Source organism: Narcine bancroftii, chromosome 10 (assembly GCF_036971445.1).
Source record: "Narcine bancroftii isolate sNarBan1 chromosome 10, sNarBan1.hap1, whole genome shotgun sequence".
Taxonomy (NCBI): Eukaryota; Metazoa; Chordata; class Chondrichthyes; order Torpediniformes; family Narcinidae; genus Narcine; species Narcine bancroftii.
Genome location: NC_091478.1, coordinates 10,916,300 through 10,938,369, shown reverse-complemented (window position 1 = coordinate 10,938,369; position 22,070 = coordinate 10,916,300). Strand labels below are relative to the sequence as shown.

The 22,070-nt window shown below is 44.1% G+C and overlaps 1 protein-coding gene across 8 annotated transcripts in view; it reads left to right on the top strand.

The window, feature by feature from the left end:
• The first annotated feature begins 1,240 nt into the window (after positions 1-1,240).
• Positions 1,241-22,070, top strand: part of plekha1b (pleckstrin homology domain containing, family A (phosphoinositide binding specific) member 1b) — a 57,154-nt gene continuing 36,324 nt past the window's right edge. For 3 of the 8 annotated variants that reach the window (XM_069899806.1, XM_069899809.1, XM_069899808.1), the window contains exon 1: positions 1,242-1,438. The gene's annotated coding sequence lies outside the window, so the exon portion shown is untranslated. Of the gene's footprint in view, positions 1,459-22,070 lie in introns of all 8 variants that reach the window. The other 5 variants (XM_069899802.1, XM_069899803.1, XM_069899805.1 and 2 more) reach the window with 3 other exon arrangements.

Sequence of the window (22,070 nt, the reverse complement as noted above, 5' to 3'; positions counted from 1 at the left end):
ATAAACAGCCATAATAGTATACTTATGTAATTATTATATAATTTTATCTAATGTAATGCTCATTACTTGTCACCTTCAGTTATGGGAATCCTAAAGTAAAAACAACAATTGATCCAATCTTGGCAACTGGAAAATTTAATTTCAAGTAATTAAGACAAAAAGATCCCACTGTGATTGTCACCAATAATGACCCAGAAGATGATTTAAAAAAATTAGATCACAAATATCATTCACCAAAGGATTGTAACACCACATTTGTTTAATCCACTGGACATGTCATTTCAAATTGGCCTGAACTTAATCTATGGAGAAGTGGAAATGTGCAAATATGCACCAGGTTGTGAACTGCTGGAGGTTGGCTCAAGACTGGCTAAAGGGGTACCAGATTTCAGAGCTGGGATGCAAGAGGGTGCTGGAGGCTTCCTGATTGTGACAGAGGTGTGCATCTGGAACTCAGGTTGCTGGTTTGGACTGCACTCCATGGGGCTGCGGGAGCACTGGAGGCAAATCCATGGACACTTGGTGACGCTGGGGGAAATTCTCTTTTGCTTGTCGCTCTCAGACTGTAAGGGGCACGAGGCAATTTCTGCTGATAGTGGAATCTTTGTCTGCCTTATGCTAGACTAAAGGAAATGGAATATCACATTTTCTGTTTTATTGTTGTTCAGGTGCCTTGCTGTTTGGGCTCCATCCATTACATCTCTGACTCTCTGAACTGAAGTTGTTGCATCCTGTTTCTAACCATGATGTATTCATTTTCATTCTCTGTGTGCCTCGACTTTTCCAAGCTTTCGAGTTGTAACTAAAGTTACAAGGCCGAATTATAAGTTATCATCCATTATAAATGTTTTATGAGATGCTTGTGGTGACACAATCACTACACTGGCCGCACTCCGACCAGCCGACTGGTGCAGACAACCACTGTACTTGCAGGGAGGCAACCTGGGAGGCTGGCCCCACCGACCGGCTGTCAATCACTGGCTGGCTGTCAATCACCGGCCAGCTGTCAATCACTGGCCCACACAAAGACTTTGGGGACAGTTGGACACTGATGTGTACAAGATTAAGCTAATTAAAGCCTTTTGTCCAGTCTGTGGACTTGGCGTCCGAATTTTTCGCCCAGCAGCGCTCACAAGGACGATCAAATAATCTCCTGACCTGGGTGGGAAAACTCCAGACAGGACTTCGGCCGCGAACTGCAATCCCCAGAAGGCTTCGCGGGGCGGGTGACGCCACTTCCGGACGGCAGGCGACGTCTTGCGAGGCTGAGGAGTGGAGTTGGAAGAGCGGGGGGGGGGGGTTCATTTGACCCGGAAAAGGAGCGAGAGTGGATGTGGTCGGTTGGATGCTGGTGGCTCCGTCTCCGTGGGGGAGTTTTTCTGAACCAGAGCCGGTACCGCCCGCGCCCCCCCACCCCCCCGTCGCGGTTGCTGCTCGGGTGAGTGTGAGAGCAGCCAGGTGTGTGGGCGAACCGGGCGGAGGTGGGGCCGAGGGGTCGGGCACCGGAGGGAAGGGGGTTTTGGGGGGGGGGGGGGGACGTGAGCACATTCGGCCTTGTGCGCCCTTCCCGTCGCGGCCACGGCTCTTTCCCTTCTGCGGCACGGGCTGCCCCTCAGCGTGGGCAGCAGCAAGTCCCAGACGAGGGGCTGGGGCCGCCGATCCCTGCTTTCGCTCGGGGGGGGGGGGGCGGGGGCGGGGGGGGGGGGGGATTTCTACCCGTACAGACCGAGTTCGTGGAAACGACACCGACCACCAGACCCCGTCCTGCCTGGAGGCGAGCGGGTGGTCACCGTGGCTTGGTCTCATGCTTCCACCTTGCGCACCTTTTCGGAACGCAATTAGCGCGAGTGCTCTTCTTGGGGTATTAATCCCAACCTCGGTGGGGTATTAATCCCTGGTACAGTGAACTGAATCCTAACCTCGGTGGGGTATTAATCCCTAATACAGTGAACTGAATCCTAACCTCGGTGGGGTATTAATCCCTAATACAGTGAACAGAATCCCAACCTCGGTGGGGTATTAATCCCTGGTACAGTGAACTGAATCCCAACCTCGGTGGGGTATTAATCCCTAGTACAGTGAACAGAATCCCAACCTCGGTGGGGTATTAATCCCTAGTACAGTGAACTGAATCCCAACCTCGGTGGGGTATTAATCCCTAATACAGTGAACAGAATCCCAACATTAGTGGTGTATTAATCCCTAGAACAGTGAACAGAATCCCAACCTCGGTGGGGTATTAATCCCTGGTACAGTGAACTGAATCCCAACCTCGGAGGGGTATTAATCCCTGGTACAGTGAACTGAATCCTAACCTCGGTGGTGTATTAATCCCTAATACAGTGAACAGAATCCAAACCTTAGTGGTGTATTAATCCCTAGTACAGTGAACAGAATCCCAACCTCGGTGGGGTATTAATCCCTGGTACAGTGAACTGAATCCCAACCTCGGTGGGGTATTAATCCCTAGTACAGTGAACAGAATCCCAACCTCGGTGGGGTATTAATCCCTAGTACAGTGAACTAAATCCCAACCTCGGTGGGGTATTAATCCCTAATACAGTGAACAGAATCCCAACATTAGTGGTGTATTAATCCCTAGAACAGTGAACAGAATCCCAACCTCGGTGGGGTATTAATCCCTGGTACAGTGAACTGAATCCCAACCTCGGTGGGGTATTAATCCCTGGTACAGTGAACTGAATCCCAACCTCGGTGGGGTATTAATCCCTAATACAGTGAACTGAATCCCAACCTCGGTGGGGTATTAATCCCTGGTACAGTGAACTGAATCCCAACCTCGGTGGGGTATTAATCCCTGGTACAGTGAACTGAATCCCAACCTCGGTGGGGTATTAATCCCTAATACAGTGAACAGAATCCCAACCTTTGTGGTGTATTAATCCCTAGTACAGTGATCAGAATCCCAACCTCGGTGGGGTATTAATCCCTGGTACAGTGAACTGAATCTCAACCTCGGTGGGGTATTAATCCCTAGTACAGTGAACTGAATCCCAACCTCGGTGGGGTATTAATCCCTGGTACAGTGAACTGAATCCCTACCTCGGTGGGGTATTAATCCCTGGTACAATGAACTGAATCCCAACCTCGGTGTGGTATTAATCCCTAATACAGTGAACAGAATCCCAATCTTAGTGGTGTATTAACCCCTAGTACAGTGAACAGAATTCCAACTTCGGTGGGGTATTAATCCCTAATACAGTGAACAGACTCCCAACCTCGGTGGGGTATTAATCACTAATAGAGTGAACAGAATCCCTACCTCGGTGGGGTATTAATCCCTAGTACAGTGAACAGAATCCCAACCTCGGTGAGGTATTAATCCCTAATACAGTGAACAGAATCCCAACCTCGGAGGGGTATTAATCCCTAATACAGTGAACAGAAACCCTACCTCGGTGGGGTATTAATCCCTGGTACATTGAACAGAATCCCAACCACGGTGGGGTATTAATCCCTGGTACAGTGAACTGAATCCCAACCTCGGTGGGGTATTAATCCCTAATACAGTGAACAGAATCCCAACCTCGGTGGGGTATTAATCCCTGGTACAGTGAACTGAATCCCAACCTCGTTGGGGTATTAATCCCTAATACAGTGAACAGAATCCCAACCTCGGTGGGGTATTAATCCCTAATACAGTGAACAGAATCCCAACCTCGGTGGGGTATTAATCCCTGTTACAGTGAACTGAATCCCAACCTCAGTGGGGTATTAATCCCTAATACAGTGAACAGAATCCCAACCTCGGTGAGGTATTAATCCCTGGTACAGTGAACTGAATCCCAACCTCGGTGGGGTATTAATCCCTGGTACAGTGAACTGAATCCCAACCTCGTTGGGGTATTAATCCCTGGTACAGAGAACAGAATCCCAACCTCGGTGGGGTATTAATCCCTGGTATAGTGAACTGAATCCCAACCTTGTTGGGGTATTAATCCCTAATACAGTGAACAGAATCCCAACCTTAGTGGTGTATTAATCCCTAGTACAGTGAACAGAATCCCAACCTCGGTGGGGTATTAATCCCTGGTACAGTGAACTGAATCCCAACCTCAGTGGGGTATTAATCCCTGGTACAGTGAACATAATCCCAACCTTGGTGGGGTATTAATCCCTGGTACAGTGAACTGAATCCCAACCTCGTTGGGGTATTAATCCCTGGTACAGTGAACTGAATCCCAACCTCGGTGGGGTATTAATCCCTGGTACAGTGAACTGAATCCCAACCTCGGTGGGGTATTAATCCCTGGTACAGTGAACTGAATCCCAACCTCGGTGGGGTATTAATCCCTAATACAGTGAACAGAATCCCAACCTTAGTGGTGTATTAATCCCAAGTACAGTGAACAGAATCCCAACCTCGGTGGGGTATTAATCCCTGGTACAGTGAACTGAATCCCAACCTCGGTGGGGTATTAATCCCTGGTACAGTGAACTGAATCCCAACCTCGGTGGGGTATTAATCCCTGGTACAGTGAACTGAATCCCAACCTCGGTGGGGTATTAATCCCTTGTACAGTGAACTGAATCCCAACCTCGGCGGGGTATTAATCCCTAATACAGTGAACAGAATCCCAACCTTAGTGGTGTATTAATCCCTAGTACAGTGAACAGAATCCCAACCTCGGTGAGGTATTAATCCCTAATACAGTGAACAGAATCCCAACCTCGGAGGGGTATTAATCCCTAATACAGTGAACTGAATCCCTACCTCGGTGGGGTATTAATCCCTGGTACAGTGAACAGAATCCCAACCTCGGTGGGATATTAATCCCTGGTACAGTGAACTGAATCCCAACCTCGGTGGGGTATTAATCCCTGGTACAGTGAACTGAATCCCAACCTCGGTGGGTTATTAATCCCTGGTACAGTGAATTGAATCCCAACCTCGGTGGGGTATTAATCCCTGGTACAGTGAACTGAATCCCAACCTCGGTGGGGTATTAATCCCTGGTACAGTGAACTGAATCCCAACCTCGGTGGGGTATTAATCCCTGGTACAGTGAACTGAATCCCAACCTCGGTGGGGTATTAATCCCTAATACAGTGAACAGAATCCCAACCTTTGTGGTGTATTAATCCCTAGTACAGTGATCAGAATCCCAACCTCGGTGGGGTATTAATCCCTGGTACAGTGAACTGAATCTCAACCTCGGTGGGGTATTAATCCCTAGTACAGTGAACTGAATCCCAACCTCGGTGGGGTATTAATCCCTGGTACAGTGAACTGAATCCCTACCTCGGTGGGGTATTAATCCCTGGTACAATGAACTGAATCCCAACCTCGGTGGGGTATTAATCCCTAATACAGTGAACAGAATCCCAATCTTAGTGGTGTATTAATCCCTAGTACAGTGAACAGAATTCCAACCTCGGTGGGGTATTAATCCCTAATACAGTGAACAGACTCCCAACCTCGGTGGGGTATTAATCACTAATAGAGTGAACAGAATCCCTACCTCGGTGGGGTATTAATCCCTAGTACAGTGAACAGAATCCCAACCTCGGTGAGGTATTAATCCCTAATACAGTGAACAGAATCCCTACCTCGGTGGGGTATTAATCCCTGGTACATTGAACAGAATCCCAACCTCGGTGGGGTATTAATCCCTGGTACAGTGAACTGAATCCCAACCTTAGTGGTGTGTTAATCCCTAGTACAGTGAACAGAATCCCAACCTCGGTGGGGTATTAATCCCTAATACAGTGAACAGAATCCCAACCTCGGTGGGGTATTAATCCCTGGTACAGTGAACAGAATCCCAACCTCGGTGGGGTATTAATCCCTGGTACAGTGAACTGAATCCCAACCTCGGTGGGGTATTAATCCCTGGTACAGTGAACTGAATCCCAACCTCGGTGGGTTATTAATCCCTAATACAGTGAACAGAATCCCAACCTTAGTGGTGTATTAATCCCTAGTACAGTGAATAGAATCCCAATCTCGGTGGGGTATTAACCCCTAATACTGTGAACGGAATCTCAACCTCGGTGGGGTATTAATCCCTAATACAGTGAACAGAATCCCAACCTTGGTGGGGTATTAATCCCTAATACAGTGAACAGAATCCCAACCTTGGTGGGGTATTAATCCCTAATACAGTGAACAGAATCCCAACCTCGGTGGGGTATTAATCCCTAGTACAGTGAACAGAATCCCAACCTCGGTGGGGTATTAATTCCTAATACAGTGAACAGAATCCCAACCTCGGTGGGGTATTAATCACTAATACAGTGAACGGAATCCCAACCTCGGTGGGGTATTAATCCCTAGTACAGCGAAGAGAATCGAATGCAACTGCAGTCTGCATCACTTGGCAAGTTTTTGCTCAACAGATGTTGCGTCCTGAGACCAGTGTTGTATGGAGTTTTGTGGAGAGTTTATTACAGGTCTTTTGTCATTTGGATTGGTGTCTGGCATTAGATTCCCCTTCAAGCCAGCATTGGGAAAACAACTTGCACTGTGTCCTGCTGAACCTGTGCCGAGTTAGTCCTGATACATTCAACTTTCATTCGTTTTGAGAAGAACAGCTCTGAGAAAGAGAGTGATGCTTCAGGGAGTTCGTATTGTTTATAATTGACTTAATGTGAAGCTCAGTGATTTTTTCGGTTTAAATGTTCACGAAGCATGTTTTTGTGTGTTTGAGCCCTCATCAAGATCAGCTGTTCTCACATGTTAAGCATTGGTGGCTGATAAGCCTGGGGGGGTGGGGGGGTTGTATTTATTGCTATTGGGAGGGAAGGACTTGCTATTTTTAGTGGTGTTTGGGAACTGGCTTCAGCAACTGAGTGAGAAGGCTGGTGATTGTATATGGCTTGTTGGTTTATGAGGTGGTACGGTCAGAACCATTGGAAACGTTATGCTAGGCATCAGGACACGGCTTGAACGTTATTAGTCGAGAAATTTTCCAGGTAGCTGGGCAGGTGGGAAAAATCAGAAGGGAACAGCAGTGGTCATGAAAAAAAATTCATAATAGAAATGTTATTAATAGTGCAGTTTTCTGATGGTTGTCCACAGATGTAATCAATACTTTTAAACCTTTCAAATTCGGTGGAGTAGGTGAATTTTTGCATCGATTGGGAGAAATTGTAGTGAATGGAATGAATTTCCAGAGTGTGTATAGAACTGAGGCTGAGTTATTGAATTTCCAGAACTAAGCCATAGTACATTTGATGATTATTAATCACTGATTATGTATTTGATGGTAAGAGAACATCAGAATCCGGTTTATTGTCATAAACATGTCACAAAATGTATTGGTTTGCTAATAATGACTTTAATTGAATTAGATTTTGGGTCTGAAATGGATAGGGGCAATATTTTCAAGTTGAACGAAAGGTTTATATTCTATTCAGACTTTGAAAAGATGAGATTACTAAACCTAGTTGAGCAAGAGGTGTTCAAACAATACTTTGTATACTTCATATATAATATGTAATATTACAAAAAATATGGACATTTAGCAATGGAATATGCAGAAAAATCAAAGTTAATGAGGTACAGGAACAAAAAAGAACCAAATAAGATCTAATAGTTATAAATATGTCATTTAAAGATTAATCTGAAACTGATGTCGCAGACCTGTTCAATGTGTACATGTATAACAATTTTCAGAGTTGGTTAAGAAAATGTTACAAGTGCAAAGGGTGTTAAATTATAATGAAAGGAGGAAGTTGGTGGTTTTCAAAAAGTTTTGAATAAGACAATGAAGAGAAAATAGTGGCCGTGGGAAAGACGAACCAGCAACTTATTAGCGAGCATGGGAATATTGTAGTGTATGAGAATATAATCGCGGCAATTAAAGAATGGACACAATTTATTAGCGGACATGGGAAATTTTGATCTTTCTACTGAATGCCATGGTATTCCTATAAATAGGACATTCTAGCTCGGGTACTGCCCAGACCCATCCCTGAGGAGATCAACATATCAAATGCCTGTGATTTGAGACAGTATTAGAATTAAAATCCTGCTTAACTGTGAAGCCTGTCTTTGATCTATTTAATTGATTTCTCTCCAAAACTTGTTAATACGTTGCAACAGGATAGCATCTATATTTGGTGATTGACACCTCTGGGGGAAGTTGATTTGTTGTTAATTGCGGGAGTTTAACTGGGGCAGATACTGATCTGCACTGTCTCGTGTTTCATTTAAATGCCAATTGCTGTTGCCAGTAGGAATTTAGAATACTACACCTGTGTGGTTTATGGGCGTGCGCATTGTACAAAAATATTTTGACACAATTTATGATTTTATGTGTGTTATATGAATGAAAATACAGTAATGCTATTAAAGGGAGATGATCAGAATTTGTTGTCATGAACACATCACAAAACTTCTTGTTTTGTAAAAATATTGCAAGGAAATGAAAAAGACAGTGAGGTAAAGTCTATGGGTCATTGTTCATTCTGAAATCTGATGGCGCTGGGGAAGAAGCTGTCCTTGTGCTGCTAATTGCTTGCTTTCAGGCTTTTTCACAATGGTAGTAGAGTGAAGAGGGCATGTCCTGGATGGTGGGGGTCCTTGAGGGTAGAGGCTGCTTTCTTAAGACACTTCCTCTTATGGATATGCTTGACGGAGTGAAGACTGGTGCCTGTGATGTCACAGGCTGAGTTAACAGCCCTCTGGAGTTTTTTCTTGCCCTGAGCTTTGGCACCTCCGTACCAGACAGGGATGCAACCAGTCAGAATGCTCATCACTGTACACCTCTCAAAATTTTCAAGAGTCTTTTTTTGACTCTGATAAACTTGGTGATTATACTTGTAGATATTGGATATAAAATAGTTCTTTTCCAGAGTTGCTTGGGTTCAATAGTTCTATCTTTTTGGATTGAGAATTTTGAACATTTGGAATCGTATGACTTGATAAGAAAATTAACATTGTTTCTGAAAGATAATTCATTATTATTGTACATCTGTTTTCTTATGTAGAATTGCTTGTGAATACTGCTGTACAGAATATCTAGAAGCCCTCATACATGAAATACAAAATTAGCTTATAGAGTCAGCAAATAAATTGTAAAGGTAAATGGATTGATTATTGCAATCCATTCATCACAAGGGGAATGTAATGCGATGGAAAAGTCTTGTACAAGTGTGGTGAGACAACACTAGTTTTTCAATGTATGCTTCTATTCTCCATATTTAAGACCATTTGGAGAAGGTTGACGAGGATGATTCCTGAGCTGATGGGAGTTGCTTGTCTTGAGATCTGCACTTAAAATGATTGAAGCCTGAAATTACTTTATGGAAGTATACAAGATTCTGAGGAGCCTTTAAAGGCTATTTGATATGAGGACATTTATTCCTCATGGACAAATCTCAAACAAGTGGGTATAGTTTCTTTTTTGACTGTTGTGAATTTTAAAAATGTTCTTTCTTAGTGCAAAGAGGCTGAGTTATCATTGATGGTGTTCAAGGCTGAAAGAAACCAAGTTTTGTACCACTGGGCATTTGATAATTGGGGTCAGATCACTCAGGATCTTGATGAATGGTAAAGCAAGATGGAGGGGCTGGCTTGCTTACTGAATATATTTTGCTTGTCCTTGTGTTCCAGTATTCACATATACAGAATTGGAGTTGGCTTTCTGATGTAGGCTTGTATAGTGGTATAGATTTTTTTTTCCCCAGACATCCTGGATCTATCGGGTTGTGTTTTCTGGGATCTGTGCTTTGCCCCTTTAATACATTTGATGGCTTGAATGCAGAAAAATAACTTGAAAGACGAGAGTGTCATGGCTAAATAAGAAGCAACTTGACAAGTAGAGAGCACAGATTAAGGTGATTGTCAGAAGTGCCAGATATTGTTGTGAGGAAATTGTTTTTGTCCAGCAGGTTGTTAGATTTTGAATATTCTGCCTCCTAAGACAATGGATACAGTTTCATTGGTATCCTTCACAAGGTAATATGTTAAATTCTTGATGAGGAAAAAAATAGCTAATTAGTAGGGGAGTGTAGTCCCTGAATTAATTGCTCTTTGAACAAGCCCATGAGTTGTCTAAAATCCTTTCATGCACTGTTGTATGATATTGAAGTTTGCAGATGGTGCTATGTGAATGGAAGTAGGAATCTAAAGTATAGTTGGCCAACTTTACCCTTTGATCCTACGCTACTCGACAATGAGAAGCCTATATTGTGACCTATCTGAACAACAGCTTCTATTTATGCAGCATTTTAATGTGGCAAAATGCCACTGCTTGCTTAACAGAAGAGTTAACAATCAAAAATTACTGCACATCCACAAAATTTTGGGAAGAAGTGTCTTTAGAGTAAACTTGTATCAATGGCGAGCCTATTCATTATTATGTAAGGGATAGAAACCTGATTTGAGAAATACCTCCATTTTGTATATATCTTGCATTCTTTTTGTGAAAATGACCAATCTTATAAAATTATCTTTCCCAGCATCAGTTGCAGTTTCCAAACCTCCAGCATCTTTTGTATGCCTAAGTGCATCTCTAAGTTCATTCATGGAAGGCATTGCTCAATTGCATAATGGCTGCAAACAGGAAAATGTTTATCTCCCATCTTTTAACATTTTTAAATATGTCATCACTTTGGGGAATGCAATTCTGGTTTGATTAATCACTCTAAATTATTGGAGTCCATGTATCATTCTAATATATTTATGCTGTACTTTTCCCAGGCCCAACAATTAATTTGTCTTGAGGTGTAGTGCTTGGATGTGAGCCCATTAATTTGGGTGTGCCTGAAGCAAGGTTTTGTATAGGTGTTGGAAAATGTCTACTCTCTTCCATCCTAAATAAATGTTGACATTCCACCAGTCTTACTAATTTCTCATCCACCAACATTATTTTAATTATATGAGAAGACCTCCCATTATGCCACTTTGAATAAGTTTTACAGCATTTAAGGAGTACTCTGATCTTGTACATCCAAAGTTGATGATCTCTTACTTTCAGTTATTGAAATGTATTTCTTTCTCTTTGTTTAATCTATGAATATATCTTCATAATTTTTGTTTTTCTCTATACTCTTTCCACTGCATCCCTTGAATTTGTAACCTTGAATTTGCAGCTCCATTTGAAATGTAATAAATAAATGCAGCAAACAGCTTTGGCCTTTGCACATCCATGTAGGGCCCCATGAGTCATGTCATACCAACTGAGGTATCTGCTCCTCATCTCGCCACTATATTGCCTGCTACTGAGGCAGGTTGAATGTATGGGGAAAAGTAATGACATGGAATTTGGGAGAAAAACTGTAGGGACGTTAAAGTTTGAATGTGGAAGGACAGGAATATTTTAATAGTGAGTGGATAGGAGATAAAATTGAATGCCATTGCTGGAATTTTAAGTAGAGCTTTTCCCCCAAAGCCCATCTTGTACCACTTAAGTGGCACAGTTGGTATAGAGGTTAGCACAATGCCTTTACAGCATCAGCGATTGAGACTGGACCAGGGTTCAAATCCTGCATTATCTGTAAAGTTTGTATGTTCTCCAAATGTCTGTGTGGGTTTTCTCCAAGGGCTCTAGTTTCCTCCCACCATTCAAAACATACCGGGGGGGGGGGGGGTGTAGGTTAATGGGGTGTAAATTGGGAGGCATCGACTCATGGGCTGAAATGACCTGTTAACATGCTGAATATCTAAATTTAAAATTTTTAAAAATTAAAAAAAAAATTTGGGAGCATTGGGAAAGGTGCATTTACCTTCAGAAGGGATTTTTTAGTGTCACTAGATTTTGTATTTGGTGTTCAAGGGCACAATTGCTTAAAGCTTCCTTTAAACATCTTCTGCCCTGGTGTGATCCAAGTAAGGGGTTCTGGACCATTTGGGATGTAGAGCACAGACAAAGAAACTATTACCTCTGTGGAAAGCAGAACCAATAACCTAATTGGAATTGGGTAATTTAGAAGTAATCCAGGGATATACAACTTTCAAACACATGATTTCCCCCCTTTCCTTACCTACCAGCATACCAGCTTCCACATCTAACTCATTATCCCCCCATAATTTCTGCTACCTACAACATGATCCCATCACGAGACACATCTTCCCCTCTCCACCTTCTGGAGGGGCTGCTCCCTCCACGATTCCCTTGTTCACTCATCCCTTGCCATTAATTGTCCCTTTGCACCTTCTATGGCTGCAGGATGTGCCAAACTTGAGCCCTCTCTGGGGGCCCCAGAAAGTCCTTTGAAGTGAAGCAACACTTCACTTTTGTATCTGGGGGAATCATCTACTGCTTTCTCTGTGGTCTTCTCTACTTTGGAGAGACCACTCACAAGCTGACATGTTTGTCCATTGCCTCGTGTCATCCAACCTGTAAATTGGAGGAGGAGCACTTAATTTTCCATCTGGGCATTCTCCAACCAGATAGCATTAACATCGACTTCTCTGGTTTCCGCTAGCCTACTTTCTCCACTGCTCTACCCCTTCCCTACTCTCCCTGCTTGCTGGTGTGCCTTCCCTTCCTTATCCACTTGCCTGTGCTCCTTCCCCTGCTCCCACCACCTCCAATTTGTTCTGGTGCCTGCCTAAATTTTGTCTTACCTTGATGAAAGGCTCAAGCCTGAAACGTTGGTTCTATACTGTATTACAATTTACAATTGGTTCTTTGCTCTATAAAGAGTTTTTCCAGCATGGCGATTTTGCAACTTTCATATGATTGGGGTGGGGTTGCTGTGGTGGGAAAGCTGAGGATACTGAGGCAAAACTGAAATTTTCCTGAGTTTTATAAAGAGATCAAGGATGCAATCTTAATTGTGTTTTACAAGATATGGATATTACTGACAATACCAGCTTTTATTGTTTATCCCTAACCCACGTTTGGTGTTCACCATATTGATAGATTTGGTAGAGTCACACATAGGCCAGGTAATGATAACAGATTTTTTTTCATGAGAAGCATGTGTTTTTTAAACAGCCAACTATGGTAGTTGCTTAGTGTTAAGCTTTATCAATGCTTGCTATTGAATTTAAATGACCCAGTTGGTGTGTTGGGACACAACCTTGTGTCTCCAGAATTTTAATTTTGTAAATACAGTACTCCTGAGCAATGCTCCTAATGTATTTTAAAAAGGAATTGATAAGCAAATTAGTTATAGTGCATATATATTGAGGATTGAAGGATTAATCCCAGTATTATTTTTGATTGTCTTGATTCTTCTTTTTTTGGCTTGGCTCCGCGGACGAAGATTTATGGAGGGGATAAATGTCCACGTCAGCTGCAGGCTCGTTTGTGGCTGACAAGTCCGATGCGGGACAGGCAGACACGGTTGCAGCGGTTGCAGGGGAAGATTGGTGGGTTGGGGTTGGGTGTTGGGTTTTTCCTCCTTTGCCTTTTGTCAGTGAGGTGGGCTCTGCGGTCTTCTTCAAAGGAGGTTGCTGCCCGCCAAACTGTGAGGCGCCAAGATGCACGGTTGGAGGCGAGATCAACCCACTGGCGGTGGTCAATGTGGCAGGCACCAAGAGATTTCTTTAGGCAGTCCTTGTACCTTTTCTTTGGTGCACCTCTGTCACGGTGGCCAGTGATTATACTGTTAGTATTAGTTACTGTACATGTTACAAAATATTCACTTCAGATGTGAAATGTGAAAGCCAGATAGCATTGGATGTATTTTTTAAAGTGTTTGGATGCTAAAGTAATATGTGCTAATCCATTTAGGAATAGTTGTGACAAATTTAACTTGTAGATACTGGTAAAAGAGTAAGACTTGAGTGTTTAATTTTATATGGGCTACCATGCCGAAAAGGTATGATAATGAAAAATGTGAAAATGTATGCTAGAATTTGGGATATGTTAATACTCAGTAAACTTCAATTATTGAGTGGAGCCATTTACAAAACACAACCTGCCTGAATTCCACATTTCTTTATGAAAAGAAAACAAAAGGTAAAAACCCAATGCTGGGAATTCAGGTCAAACAGTGAACTTTATATAGCAAAGATAAAGATACGTAACCAATGTTTCAGGCCTGAGTGTTCCTAGACGAGGCTCAGGCCCAAATCGTTGGTTATGTATATTTATCTTTGCTATTTAAAGTTCACTTTCTGATCTGCTGAATTTCCACAGAATTTTGTTTTTTAACTGTAGATTTTCGGGTTTTACTACTTTGTGGTGATATCTACAAACTTGTAATTACACTCTATTTCCTGGAAAAAGAAGCGTTTAACATGTAATTTTAGGAACTGCATTATCAAAAGGGAAACCAAGAAATGTGAAAATTACTCTTGTGCATCTTGTACCATGTTTCAGAAATTGTAATGCTCTTGAAAATATATAGGTCCTTTGGCCCAGGTTGTCTGCTCGAAACATGATGGCCATAATAAACTAAAAATCTACTCCTTATACATGATACAAATTCTTTTATTCCCTGCATACTCTTAACTAGCAGACTCTGAATACTACAGTTGTATTTTTCTCTACCATTTCCTTGGTAGCCCATTTCAGGCATCTATTCATATTTATTTTTTAAAATGTGCTCTTCTCTTGCCATCCAGTATGTGATATTATTTATCCTGGGATAAAGATTCTATCTACTCTATCAATGCCTCCCGTCATTTTATAAATTTCTATCAGGCCTCTGCTCCAGAGTAAACTACCTAAGTTTATCCAACCTCTCCCCATAACTCATGCTCTCTACTCCAGGCAACATCTTGGTAAATCTCTGCTGTACTCTTTCCAAAGCTTTTCACGCACTGGAGCAACCAAAATTTCAGTTTAACCAAAGGTTTATATTAGCTACAACACAATTCTCTTGTACTATCCTGTCCAATGAAGGCAAGCAGTGATATGGCCTTCTTACCACCCTATCTACTGCCCAACACCCTCTCCCAACCCCACCTCCATCCAGATCCGTCGGTACATCAATGTTGAGTCCTGACCTTAACTGCATTATGTTTCCTTTGCATTTGACCTGTCAAACTATAACACCTTACACTTGCCTGGATTAATTTTCATCTCTCATTTTTCTACTGTTATATGTATATGTAACTGATCTATATCCTATTTAATTCTTTGCTAACCCTCTGCACTGTCCTTAACTCCATTCATCTTTGTGCCATCTGCAAATATACTGACCCACCCACTTTTAATCCAAGTTGGTGTGTGGTGCCAGGACAACAATCTTGCTTTCAATTTCAATAAGATTCCACCTGCATTGAATTTGCCCATCGTTATTGAATGAAGATCTACCGGGACCAATGCCTGAAGAGGGCGCACAAAATCAGTGAACCGGTGCGGACTCGAAAGGCCAACATGGCCTGTTTCCGCTCTGTACATGGTTATATGGTTAATTTGTATACATCACAAACAGGGGTCCCAATACTGATCTCAGTGGAACACCATTGGTCATGGTCCTCCAGCCTTCCCTACTGCTTTCTATTAGCAAGTCAATTCACACACCAACTTGGATTAAAAGTGGGTGGGTCAGTATATTTGCAGATGGCACAAAGATGAATGGAGTTAAGGACAGTGCAGAGGGTTAGCAAAGAATTAAATAGGATATAGATCAGTTACATATACATATAACAGTAGAAAAATGAGAGATGAAAATTAATCCAAGTCAATTCTGAGCCCAAACTTTCAATTCACAGTGGATCCCATGCATCTGCACTTTCTTGAGGGACCTTTTCAAACACACAAACAACACCTACTGCATTCAACCTCACCCACCTTCATTACCTCTTCAATAAAAAAAGATCAAATTTGTAAGATATTACCTTCCTCACACAAAGCCAAGCTGATGGATTTTCAGAAGGTCTTTGACAAGGTTCTGCACATCAGGATGCTAAACAAGGTCAGAGCCCATGATATGACAGGAAAGGTATTCTAGATTGGCTGGCAGAAGGCATAGTATGGGAATAAAGGGGATCTTTTCTGGCTGACTGCCAGTGACTACTGGTATTCTGCCTCTGGTTACCCTTCCTAAGGAATCAGTGGGGGCTGTTGGTGTGACTTGTACTCCTTGAGGTGCTTTCTCTACTGGTAGTCCATTATCTGTGTACATGGCCTGGAGTATCAATTTGAGGGAATTGATTGCATGGATATTTTTATGGTGTTGGACTTTTATTGCAGGAGGAGTGTAGAAATAAGAAAATATTGTTATAGTTGTGCAAGGTATGAGTAAAGATGACCCTGAAATACCATGCACAATTTCCTTACTCTTGTTTAAGAAAGGATATTCTGCAAGGATGAAGGTTCATTTTATTGCCACCTTATAATGCATATAAATGTAATGTACATGATATACTTCAACTTTGCAAGGCAAACAAAGAGTCACCATGAGCCTTGCCTGGAGCCTGTAACAATAAAGCCCCTTTCACACTTGCAAGCGATCCTTTAAAGTGGCAAGTGTGAAAGCAAAATCAGCTCAACGCCTGGAGTCAGATGATGTCATCTCACACGGGGGGGGGGGGGGGGGGCGGGGGGGAGGAGTTGACTGCCTCGACCCCTAGTACAATCCCCGTCGTCTGCAGACACTGGCATTGCAATCAGGCAAGGGTGAAAGGGGTAATTGCATCGTGAGATTGAAATGACCCAAGTTTTTGCGTGAGTGCAGGAAGAAAAGATTAAAATGAAGGTATAAACTTTGCTATGGGAAAGTCACAGTGAGAGAGAGAGAAAGAGAGAGAGAGAGAGGAAATAAATAAAAATAGCAGACAACTTTTAAACAGTGTGGAAAAATGGTAGCGCTATAGCACAATTTATAAAAACCGTGGGAAAAAGCAATGGCGGACATGACTTCCCATAATGCCATGCAGCAGAGAAACCCCTCTATGAATGCAGCCAGGCAGACAGCCCTTTCTCTAACTCGTGGAATTCTGGGAGGGCAGGTCCACCATTACTTTTTCCCCCACGGTATTTATAAATTATATGTGATAGTGCTACCAACTTTCCCACGATATTTATAAATTGACTGTTTGTAGCGCAACCAACTTTCCAACCCTATTTAAAAAATTGTCTGCTATTACTATTTATTGCTCGCACTTTCCCACACTCCCTTATAAATTGGCACAACAGGAGCTGAAGGGCTCATACTGTGCTGTACATAAAGCTTAATTATGTTATAATTATGCATGATTAATTTTGTTCAAATATAAGATCATAATACATTGATCAGGATTTAGGGTAGGTTCACCGTCACTCGATGTGTCATGACATCACCAGTAGAAGGTAGAATGGTCCTAACCCTGGAGATGGTTCCTTGCAAATGTGAAAGTGTTCTGTGTCCCAGTTAGGAGTGGTCAAGTGTAAAGCCAAAGCCCCCATTCCTATCCCAGGACACTGAACAGCCAATTTAGTGGGATGCAAGTGTGAAAGGGGCTTAAGAGAAAGAAAAGCAAAAGAGAGTCCCTTCAGAATCACATTGAGTGTCCGTGGATTCACCTCCAGCACTCCCACAGCTTCTGCAGCCGCACAGACTCCTGTTCAAACCATCAACCAAGCTCCACGTCCAAATCTTTGACACAATCAGGAAATGTTCAGTGTCTGAAGCCCTTTGGGAGCCTTTGTTTCCCTCAGCACCCTTGCGAATCCTGGTTCCAGTATCTGGTTCCCATGTACTGGTTGCCAGCAGCCTGGTGATTCTTTCGACTGCAAGTTTGCCCACAGCCTCTGGGTCCTTTAGTCATTGAACCCTCACTGGTCCACTGCCGTGATCACCTTCCTTGTTGGGTCATCACTCATGCTTCAACTCAGAGGGGGGGGGGGGGTAGTTTGTGGTTCTGGTTTTCGTTGCTCCCAATTTATCACGCACTTGTCCTATGTTGTCCTTTTCTTTCTCTGCACCCACATTAGGGTCCACTCCTTCACGTGTGGGATTTCCCCTCTTAACAACCAGTCTAAGGCAGGGCATTGGAACTAGGACAACACTTTTATCTTTTCCCTGGGCAAATCCTCAAGCCCTTATTTTCCCCTGGGCGAACCCTCGAGCCGACCTCCTCTGGGCGAACCCTCGAGCCGACCTCCTCTGGGCGAACCCTCGAGCCGACCTCCTCTGGGCGAACCCTCGAGCCGACCTCCTCTGGGCGAACCCTCGAGCCGACCTCCTCTGGGCGAACCCTCGAGCCGACCTCCTCTGGGCGAACCCTCGAGCCGACCTCCTCTGGGCGAACCCTCGAGCCGACCTCCTCTGGGCGAACCCTCGAGCCGACCTCCTCTGGGCGAACCCTCGAGCCGACCTCCTCTGGGCGAACCCTCGAGCCGACCTCCTCTGGGCGAACCCTCGAGCCGACCTCCTCTGGGCGAACCCTCGAGCCGACCTCCTCTGGGCGAACCCTCGAGCCGACCTCCTCTGGGCGAACCCTCGAGCCGACCTCCTCTGGGCGAACCCTCGAGCCGACCTCCTCTGGGCGAACCCTCGAGCCGACCTCCTCTGGGCGAACCCTCGAGCCGACCTCCTCTGGGCGAACCCTCGAGCCGACCTCCTCTGGGCGAACCCTCGAGCCGACCTCCTCTGGGCGAACCCTCGAGCCGACCTCCTCTGGGCGAACCCTCGAGCCGACCTCCTCTGGGCGAACCCTCGAGCCGACCTCCTCTGGGCGAACCCTCGAGCCGACCTCCTCTGGGCGAACCCTCGAGCCGACCTCCTCTGGGCGAACCCTCGAGCCGACCTCCTCTGGGCGAACCCTCGAGCCGACCTCCTCTGGGCGAACCCTCGAGCCGACCTCCTCTGGGCGAACCCTCGAGCCGACCTCCTCTGGGCGAACCCTCGAGCCGACCTCCTCTGGGCGAACCCTCGAGCCGACCTCCTCTGGGCGAACCCTCGAGCCGACCTCCTCTGGGCGAACCCTCGAGCCGACCTCCTCTGGGCGAACCCTCGAGCCGACCTCCTCTGGGCGAACCCTCGAGCCGACCTCCTCTGGGCGAACCCTCGAGCCGACCTCCTCTGGGCGAACCCTCGAGCCGACCTCCTCTGGGCGAACCCTCGAGCCGACCTCCTCTGGGCGAACCCTCGAGCCGACCTCTGTGTGCCCGGGATGTGACACTCTTAGTTTGTCTGGAGCCTGTCAGTGTCAGTGGAGCCTGTTGTACTATCAGAGGGGTGGGGGCGGGGGGGAGGAAATCAGCTGGACTGATGCTTTATGAGGAGAACCTGGAAAGTGTCCCTTGGACCTGTTTTCTAGTCTTTGGGTGCTGGCTCAGTAGGTCACTTAAACTGTCCAGTGAGCACTTCTCATTTGGGCTCCTGGTTGGCTTGCCAAATGTGGTTCTGGTTTTCATCACTCCTGATGCAAACAGGCACAGCACACAAAGATCTATGCAATTAACTCTATTACGTAGCTACCTGGAAGAGCAGTCTCTTAGGGTCTCTACCCAACGAAAGGATAGATCAAGTATTTATACATTCAATCAAGTTAGAAAAAGGTTACATTGTGAGTTGCCTCCAGATATAAATCAGATTTAAATCCTTCATAAATGATTAACATCGCTTTTGCGGCTTTTGCCCTCATTAAAGTTCTCACTCGTTTATCTGATATTTGATCCAAACAAATTAAAATTTATTTTCCCCCCCCCCCCCCCACCCCCCAACCAATATATTTTCTCTATCCTCTGCTGGTTTTAAAGGGTGGTGAAGAAAGCTTTTGTTATGTTGGCATTCATAAATCAGAGTATTGAGGACATGTTGAAGTTGTATAAGGCCGAATTTGGAATATTGTGTGCAGTTTTGGTTGCCGAATTATAGGAAGGATATCACCAAAACAGAGAGAGTGCAGAAAAGAATGTTGCCTGGGTTTCGGGGTTTGAGTTACAAGAAAAGATTAAACAGGCTAGGACTTTATTCCCTGGAGCATAGAAGATTGAGTGATGATTTGACAGAGGTATTTAAAATAATGAGGGGGATAGATAGAGTCAGTGTGGACAGGCTTTTTTCATTGAGAGTGGGGGAGATTCAAACAGGAGGACCTGGATTGAGATTGAAGGGAGAAAAGTATAGGGGAAAATGAGGGGGAATTTATTATCTCAGAGGGTGGTGGGAATGCAGAATGAGCTTCCGGCCAAAGTGGTTGATGCAAGCTCGATTTTAATATTTAAAGAAAAGTTGGATAGGTACATGGACGAGAGAGGTATGGAAGGTTATGGACTGAGTGCGGGTCAGTGGGACTAGGTGGGAGGTGGTGTTTGGCATGGACTAGAAGGGCTGAACTGTGCTGTAATTGTTACATGGTGATATGTGGTTATATCAGTCACAAATTCATGTGATCTAAAAGTAAAGCTTTACATATAGGACAAGCAGCGAGTTGCTTCCCCTTTCCCCTCTTCTCCCCTCCTCACTTGTAGTCTCATAGATTATACATCAAGGTTGAGAAACATGCTGTTTAGAACAAAGTGTTCAGACTCAGAGAAAACATCAGGACCCCTTATCTTCCCATATCTCTTCACGCATTCCTGCACTTTCAGCTTTGGCTCCCTCCTTAGGCACCACAAGGTTGTTTCAATTAGTTACCAGTCAGTGAGAGGCCCCAAAACACCATACTGCTTCTAACCTTTCACCTCTTCTTAAGACACTAATAGATACTAAAAAATTTCTAAGGGTTCTAATATTCTAAGGATCTCTTGTACATTATCTCAAGTTCTCCTTTTCTGGTTCCCTGTGCTAATCTGCTGTTCGGTGGTCTGCAACCCCATTGTGGCATGCTGCCCAGAACAAATGGCATCATTTATTTTTTTTAAATTCCCATCCGCTCCTTTAACAGGCCGTTTAAAGCCAGTACGGCCTTGTTGGCATCAGCACCAGGCAGTAGGACTCTGTAGTGCATCAGTGTGTCTTCGTTGCCCGCTCTCCTGGGTCAACACCAGTCGCACCTCTGCCATTCCAGAAGTTCCAGCAGCGCCACCATCTTCTTTTTTCCTGAGGCTGAGCCTTGGAAAGGGTTTAAAAGAGGTTCCTGGGATGAAGGGGTTGTTCTGTCACAAGTGGCTAAAAGAAATGTGGGGTTTTTTGTTTGAAAATGGAAAGATAAGATATTCCACTACTGGCTACAAGATGAAGGTAAAGGCTTCATTATTGTCACTTAATACTAGCTTTAGAATGTAACATACATGAAATTCTTTAATTTTTGCCTACCATAAGGCAGACAGAGAGTCACCACTTGTCTAGCAGCCCTCATAGGAGCCTACAGCACCTGGTGTTCCCAGGCTGTCTCCCCTCCAATTACTGACAAGCCCTGAGCCGGCTTAGCTTCCAAGATCAGTCGATCTTAGGCGTATTCAGGATATTAGGGCTTCTGATTGATAATGGGGGTGGCCATTTTAACCGGAGTGCATTGGAACTTCTCACCCAGAGTGGGGGATCTCTTGAAGTCTCTACTCCAGAGTTTTTTTTAGAGACTAGGTCATTTGAGAAATTAAAGGAAATACGTAAGTTTTGAGTGATTGAAGAATTGAGGGCGACGTGGAGCTAGCATAAAAAGGCAGTTGAGACGTGGGATGATCACATTGAAAAATAGATCATTCTTGAGCCTCCTGCTCCTATTTTCTTGTGTGACTGAATCCTCCAAGAGGGTAACTTGACACACACTGTCCTTCGGTGTTGTAAATTTTAGTTGTTTAGTCATTCACATTTTTGAACATCATAAATTCAGTCACAAATTGCTTTTTGAGTTATTAACTTCTCCAGAAATCCCAATTAATAGTGCTGACCTCCGAAAGCTCATTTTAAATTTCGGCTAATGTTGTTATATTTCTTCATTCTGAGTAACTCCTCTACACCTATGAGGTCAAACCGATTGAGTGACCACTTTGCTGAACACCTGCGCTCTGGCTAGAATTCTCAGTTGCTAGCCATTTTAATTACCTTCACCGTTCTGACACAGACCTGTTCTCACCCTCATTCATTGCCAGGCTAAGGGCATACATCGTCTTGACGATCAACTAGACATAAAAATGAGGAACGACATATCATGTTCCTCCTAGACACTGGCATAAACGATGAATTTTCTAATTTTGCTTAATCTCAAAATTTATCTCATCCCACTATTTCCATCTTTCCTTTTACCTGTTCCCATTCTCACTTTTCTTCTTAATCTCTTCATCATTCCTTCCCCCCCATTGTAGTGTCTTCTTACTTGTCCCTGCCTC